The sequence below is a fragment of the Silene latifolia genome, chromosome 3 (genome assembly GCF_048544455.1).
Source record: "Silene latifolia isolate original U9 population chromosome 3, ASM4854445v1, whole genome shotgun sequence".
NCBI classification, from domain to species: domain Eukaryota; kingdom Viridiplantae; phylum Streptophyta; class Magnoliopsida; order Caryophyllales; family Caryophyllaceae; genus Silene; species Silene latifolia.
Window position 1 is genome coordinate 26,125,182 of NC_133528.1, and position 7,901 is coordinate 26,133,082.

At 42.0% G+C, this 7,901-nt stretch overlaps 1 non-coding gene across 1 annotated transcript; it reads left to right on the plus strand.

Moving 5' to 3' along the window:
* Positions 1-3,509: 3,509 nt before the first annotated feature.
* On the plus strand, positions 3,510-3,616 carry LOC141650790 (small nucleolar RNA R71). Its single transcript, XR_012546805.1, has one exon. It is a non-coding gene; the product is annotated as a small nucleolar RNA R71 (small nucleolar RNA).
* The last annotated feature ends 4,285 nt before the right edge of the window (positions 3,617-7,901 follow it).

The following is a 7,901-nucleotide window of genomic DNA, read 5'->3' on the forward strand; positions in this document are numbered from 1 at the left end:
ACTCTTGTTTGTTCAAGAACACCCAACTTCTCTAAAGCATCTTGGCATATGAATTTGGTGGATTGAATTTGTTTCATAGCAAACTTGACAAATGTATTTCTATGGGAGTCGGAAATGAATGTTACCTCCGGATAATGCAAGAGTTGATTAATTACCGGAGTAGAGGGTGATGCTTCCATAGGAATTTGTTGAGGTGGTTGCACTTCCAAGCTTGGTGTTGATACCACCATTGCCAAAGCCTTCTTCATTTGTAGAGCTTTTTGCCTTTGAGAGAGAGATGTAGTCTTTGGTGCCTTTGTTGCCTTTGCCTTTGCTTTTGTTGCTCCCTTTGTTCTTGCCATTTGATGAGCTAACCAAGAAAAAGATCAAAAATCTTCAATTTGTAGAATGCACAAATCGATTTTGAAAGTGAAAGGCTTTGCCTTTATGAGAACAAAAATCAATTCAAAGGTGAAGATTTTGTGCTTGGTTTTGATTGTTAATGAAGATGGAGTGATTGATTTGTTATTTGAAAGATGGTTTGATTTGATTTTGGTGAGTTTTGTTGAGGGTTTTTGTTTTTGAGATGGAGAGGATGAGGGTTTTGATGTTATGGGTAGTGTTTATGAGTGAATGAATGAATGAATGAAGGTGGGGTGGGTATTTAAAGAACTCGACAATATTAGGACGCAGGGGCAATCCGTGCGGATTAGGCGCAATCCGCTCGGATTCTTGACTTCAAATTTTCAAAAATCCCGCCTAGAGACGGGCGGATTCGGGCAATCCGCTCGGATTCTCGCCGAGGTAAGACGGGCGGATTTCTTGCGGGACGGACGGATTCTTGTCCGAGAGATTTTTCTTTGTTTTTCTTCAGTGCAAGACGGGCGGATTGTCTATAAGACGGACGGATTCGTGAGACGGGCGTCTTTCCAGAATCCGCTCGGATTCTTCAACGATCAAGAATTTTGCGGTTTTCGGCTCGCCCAAGACGGGCGTCTTCTCGGCCAGACGCTCGGATCCTCTCGCAGACGGGCGGATTCTCGGAATCCGCTCGGATTGGTCCTTGTGTACACGGATTCAGTTCCATCCGTGCACCAACGCATTCCCTTATCATTCTTTCTTTCTTTCTTTCAAATCTTGTGTTCTTCATTGTGGGGGCACTACTAAGGCATGAATAGCCTAGGCAATTGCCATCCCCACACTAAGGTAAAGCACTACACATCAATTAAAATCATTAGTCCCTCCCTCACTTCTCTCTTTTCATGACAATTATTTTGATCAAAGTAAATAAAATAAATCCAAGAATGACAAAAATGCAATACGAAAATTGAAATGTAAGTTAGGGAGTTAGAAATATTTACAAGTGGTGGTTTAGGGAGGACTCCACCAAACTCTCATTCTTGATGAGATGTCAAGGAGGCATGTTCAAGGTGTTGTTGATGTTGCTCAACACCTCGAAGAAGTAATTAAAAGCTTGTTCATTGTTATGGTAGAGGTCCTCAATAGACCGTGGCCCTTGTTGTTGATCATGATCGATGGCATGCCCAATGTAGGGATTAAAGATCCCTTCAAATTCGTCGTCCCAAAGACCACAAACTTCATTGAGTTGATCATTGAAAATCTCTTGCTTGGATGGAGACAACTCTCCCAATTTCTTCTTTTGGCCAATGAGGCCATCATCTTCTTCCTTGGTTGATTTTGATGAGCTTTGCAAGCTCTCCTTGTCACAATTCACTTGCTCTTTGAATGGAGCATCTTCAACTTTCTTCCTCCATTGGAGTTCCGATTTCTTCTTCTCATCTTTCCGGCTATAATGATCAATCATGAAACATGGCTCATGCAAACGAGGAGCTCTCATGGTCTTGTCAAGATTAAAAGTTATGCTTTCATCTCCCACTTCTAGAGTGAGCTCTCCATGTTTCACATCAATCACCGCACCCGCGGTGTGTAGGAAAGGTCTTCCTAAGATGATTGGAATGTTGGAATCTTCCTCCATATCAACAATGACAAAGTCCACCGGGATGAAAAACTTCCCAATTCGCACGGGGACATCTTCCCATATCCCTAATGGTGTCTTCGTCGATCTATCGGCCATTTGAAGAGTGATATTGGTACATTTAAGCTCTCCCATTCCCAACCTTTTACTTACCGAGTACGGCATGACACTCACACTAGCCCCTAGATCACATAAGGCTTTGTTGATCGTTGTGTCGCCAATGGTACACGGTATTGAGAAGCTTCCCGGATCCTTTAACTTTGGAGGTGAACTCCCTTGAAGTATTGCACTACTCACCTTAGTGAAGGCGATAGTCTCAAGTTTCCGGATCGACTTCTTCTTTGTGAGGATATCTTTCATGTACTTTGCATAGGCCGGAACGTGATTGATTAATTCCGTGAAAGGAATTGAGACTTCTAAGTTCTTCACAATTTCCATGAACTTTCCAAGTTGATCATCAAATTTAGGCTTGGTTTGTCGACTTGGAAAAGGAAGTCTAATCACAATGGGCTCCTTTTCTTTGGCTTTGTCTTCATTTTTCTTTGAGCTTTCTTCTTTTGATGATTCCCCTTCTTTGGGACCTTGCACCACAACTTCATTCTCACTAGCTCTCACAACTTCATCCTCATCTTGCTCTTTCGGTGCTTCATATCTTGTACCACTTCTCAAGTGAATGGCACTAACCGTTTCATGTCTAGGGGGATTACCTTGAGGTGGTAATTGCCCCTTTTGTCTTTGTGAGCTCGAAGATGCTAGTTGGGTCAATTGTGTTTCCAACATCTTGGTGTGAGCTAGAATGTTGTTGATGGTGGTGTCTTTTGCTTGGCTATCTTTTTGCATTTGGGTGAAAAATTCTTGTTGATTCTTTTGCATTTGAAGGACCGCTTTTTGGACATCAAAACTTTGGTCATTGTGGTGATTGTATGGGTTTTGATTTTGGTAACCTTGGTTTTGATTGAAAAAGGGTCTTTGATTTTGATTTCTCATGGGTGGTGGAGTGTATGTTGTTTGAGGGTTTTGGACATTTTGGCTTTTGTATGAGAGATTTGGATGGAACTTGGTGTTTTCATTGTAAAAATTTGAATAAGGGGTACCACTTTTGTAAGCTTGGAAAGCATTGACTTGCTCGGTTGTTCCCCTACATTCACTTGAGTCATGACCCAAGGTTCCACAATTCTCACATATCCCGCTTGGGATTGATGAGGATGCCGTCATGGCATTGACATGATGCTTTGATGATTTTGAGCTTTCCTCAAGTCTAGCCATAGCTTGTTCAAACTTCAAGTTGATTGTGTCAATGTGAGCACTAAGTTGAGCACCCAATTGAGTAACGGTGTCCACTTCATACTTTCCTCCTCTAGTAGCCTTGCGAGGCCTACTATATTGCGAATTATGGACCGCCATTTCCTCAATCTTGTTCCATGTTTGATTGTCATCAACTTCGGTGAACATTCCATTTGATCCCATATTGAGAATGTTCCTTGAATCTTCATATAAACCATTCCAAAATTGTTGCACTAAAAACCATTCGCTAAGTCCATGGTGAGGACATGAGCGACAAATACCTTTGAACCGCTCCCAAGCTTCATACAAAGATTCTTCATCCCTTTGCTTAAAACCCGTAATTTGAGCTCTTAACATATTGGTCTTTTCCGGTGGGTAGAATTTTTTGTAGAAAGCTAGAGCTAGCTTCTTCCAAGAATCTATTCCAAGGGTGGCCTTATCAAGGCCCTTCAACCATTGCTTTGCGGTGCCGATTAACGAAAAAGGAAATAAGACCCATCTTATTTGGTCTTGAGTCACGCCCGTTTGAGAGATAGCTTCACAATAATCACAAAATGTTTCCATATGAGAATGAGGGTCCTCACTAGGCATTCCCCCGAATTGGCTCCTCTCAACTAGTTGAATAAAGGCGGACTTGGCAATAAAGTTTCCGGTAAGATGTTGTGGGGTAGGAGTACCATTTGGTAGATCCTCCTCGGTGGGTATAGAGTGTGACGAGAATTTAGGCATTGTAGGTGGATTTTGTGTGGTATTGTTTAATGGGTTTTCTTCTCCTTCTATTGCGAAAGGATTGACAAACTCACTAGTGGGTTGAACAACTTCACCAACACCTCCCAAATTCCTCCTAACAAGTCTCCTATTATTCGTCAAGGTTCTTTCGATTTCACGGTCAAAAGGTAACAAATCTCTTTGTATCCTTCTAGACATGCAAAATATCAAACAACTCAAAAACAATTAGAACAAACCTTGAGGAGTTTTACTTCCCCAAGGTGAAAAAGACACAACTAAAAACAATAAAAGAAATCTTAAATCAATTAAACACCGTCCCCGGCAACGGCGCCATTTTTGATCGGAGCCATTTGGTGTTCACAATTAAGCATATGTGGTCGTTGGTCAATGGTCGATACAAAACACAATTTATACTTCACAAACAACTCTACAATTAGTAAAGAGGCAAGTAAAGGTCGGATCCCAAGGGACGGGTATTGAAATGAAGATTCTATTGTAACTAGTGGTGTCTAGGGGTGTCACAAATTGGGTTGATGTAGAAGGTTACTAAACTAAGATAGCAATAAACTAACAAGATAAATAAAATGAGGGTGTAAACAATTGATTAAAAGCACTAGGGTGTCATGGGTTCATAGGGGAATCATGGGATATGATCATACAAACATGTTCTCAAATTATAAGCAAGCAATTATTGTTGTGATGGATCGAGTTGGGTTATATCTTACAATCCTAGGAAAGTTTGGGTCCCGGAGCCGAATCTCTTGGATTGTACAACACCTACAAGTCGACTTAATCTTCCCTACTTAACACATGCATGGTCTAACAAGACTCGAGTTGGGTTATGTCTTACAAGTCAAGTTGAAAGGATAGAAGATGATAGTAAATGCAAGGATTCATAGGCTTAGCATTTCATCAAATATAACATGTGCATGTATTAAGATCAAAACAAGCAAGCAAATAAGATATGAAAGCATATTAATTTAAGCATGAATCATTCCCCATGTTGGTTTCCCTAATCACCCATTAAACCCTAGCTAAGAGACTACTCACTCATTATCATATTGATCATGCTAGAAAGGTTGTCAATCATACTAACATAATAAAACATGATGAATAAATGAAAGTAATTAGCAATAATTAAAAAGGGATTAAGAGATTATACCTACTAATGATTCTAATAATAAAGCAAGAATAATAGAAGTACTTGAATCCTAGATTGAGAGGTTGTCAATCTCCCAATAATAACCCAAATAATCTTCAATTACCCAAAATAAAGTAAGAACAAGAGAGAGATTTAAGAACTAAAACTTGGATTAAAACTTGATTAATACTTGATTACAATATTGAAGAGAGATTTGATTGATATTAACTACCCTAAATATTGATAAGAAGAACATCCTCCTCTAATTAGACTAATGGGGTATTTATAGTGAAAATTAGGGAGGATGCATTAGGGTTAACTAAGGGCTAAACTAGTAATTACACTTTTTAAGTTGAGCAAGGAGCCTCCGGGATTATCCGAGAGAAGGGCTTCTTCATTTCGTAGCTTGAAGAACGAAAGCGTGTCTTTGTCTTTGTGATCCGTGCGGCCGGGAGTCGGGACGGCGGATCAGGGTGGACGATCCGAGCGGATCAAGGAACAAGACGCTCGGACTGGGCATGGGGAATCCGAGCGGATTCCTGGTGAGGACGCTCGGATTGGCGAGGACGGACGGATTCTCTACAATCCGTTCGGATTGTAGTTCAGCAGCTTTCCTTCTTCTTTTTCTTCCCTTTTCTTCATGAATTCCTTGGGGATTTCCTTGGGGACTCAAGGATCCTTTTCTCAACAATGCTCTTCTACTATGCTATGTACAAAGGCCTTCTAGTCTTGTCTCTCCTTGATGCTTGGTCATTGAATATGATCAATTTAGCCTTGTTTTGCCATAAAAATGCAAGATTCTTACTCCTTTCCTACCAAGGGATCAAAATCTCAAAGAATATGCAAAACAAAGAACTAAAGATAAGAAATGACCCAAATAGGCACTAAAAAGCATGAAAACAAGGGTAATTCGGGAGCTAAATATGCGCCAATTATGGTCGCATCACTCATCCCAAGTAGTAAGGTTTTTCGGATCAAGGGAGTAGTACCATTGACGAGGGATCGGTTCCAAAGAGGATGGGAAGATCCGGGTAAAAAGCTCCTGTTTGACCCCTTTAATGGCCATGTAGTCTTTGAAGGCACGAATATGATTGAGCGGGTCCTCCACTCCTTTGAACTTAGGCACATCAGTTAGGGTGAAGTTTTCAGGTAATTGATCCCCAACAGGTTCGAACCTTCGGTTGTTCTCAAGATGGATATTGTTGCCCCGGGCTAGGAGCTGTTCTTCCAAGAGTTTTAGCCTCTTCTCAGTTTCAGTCAAAGGTGGAGTATTATGTTCTCCAGCTTCCTTGTTCTCCAGGGCATCGATACGGGTCTCGACGCGATCCAGGGTGACCTTAAGAGCGGTAAGCAGGCTGGCTAGCTGATTAGTCGTGACATCTCTGTTGTTATCATTGTTGTTGTGGTTGATAGACGAAGTTGAAGACGGGGCCATGGCTCTGAGGCAGAAAAACGGCTCACATTACAACTCAATCCGGCATGGTTCTAAGACTGAACGCAGACAACACAAAAGACGAGACAAAGATCAGGCTCAACAAGACGAGGGTGACCGTGTGTGACTCCTCGGTGCTTACTCGATTTATGACGTGACGGTATTGACCGAACCTTTGACACGAGTCCAACATGACAGCGCGACGCCATTGGACGGGTCTCGTGGTGAGACGACGCATAAGTAAAGACCCATAAGTACGTTTGCTTCGACTCGATTAACACGAGGCGGAATTGGAATGGTGGACTGAAGTTTTCGAAAATAGAAATTTTCAAAAAGATTCATTTGTCACTTTATGGATGGCTTCCGAAGATAGAGATCTCCGCAAGTCGGACAGTTGAAAGGGGTTGTCTTAATTTTATTTGCAAAAGACGGTTTTGAGTTTGAGTCGGCTCGGAAAACAGTGTATTGTTTCCCAAGACGGTTTTGAAATTCAAAATTGTATGTTTTGAAAATCAGGTTTAAAATGTTTGAAGACGTCTCGGGGACGGCGCATGGTCCTCGGGATCTCGAAAGTGTCTCGAGAAAAGGGTGTGTGCTTTTCCCGGGTTTTGAAAGAGCCATTGTCGGCGCGAAACGGGTTAAAATCCGTGTCTAGACGCGGCGATTATAACGGCGTGAAAATGTTATTTGAAATGGTTGTAGAAAACCGAGTTTGAAAATCGTTATTAAGACGGCCTAAAAAGGCGTGTTGAAATGGCTATGAAAAACCGGGTTTGAAAATCGTCATTACGACGGCCTAGAAAGGCGTGTTGAAATGGTTATAAAAACCGGGTTTAAAAATCGTCATTACGATGGACTAGAAAGGCGTGTTGAAATGGTTATAAAAACCGGGTTTGAAAATCGTCATTACGGCGGCCTAGAAAGGCGTCCAACGGTCGGCGAAAGACCGAGGTTTGAAACGGATATTATAACGGCGCAAAAGGGCGATTTTGTAAGTGTCCTAGTTATCCCCAGCGGAGTCGTCAATCTATGGACATGGGCCACGTCTCGGTTCGTGGATTTGGGGGTCCACCTACCGGTCCCTAGTCACGGGCCACCTGCATGCCAGGCCGATCTGTGGACATGCAACGGTCTTTTGAAAGCCACACTCGGTGGCGTAAAAATGCTTTCGACCGGATTGTTTTAGATCGGTCGGTTTCGTCTCGGTAAGGGTCTCGAAACGATTAGAGATGTTCGGAGTCGCCACCAAGCATTTGTGGGTGGCCTGGAACCCGTTCGAAATCCACTTTATATCTCGGTCAAATCGAAGCACAAAGCAGCGTTTGACATAGGTACTAAAG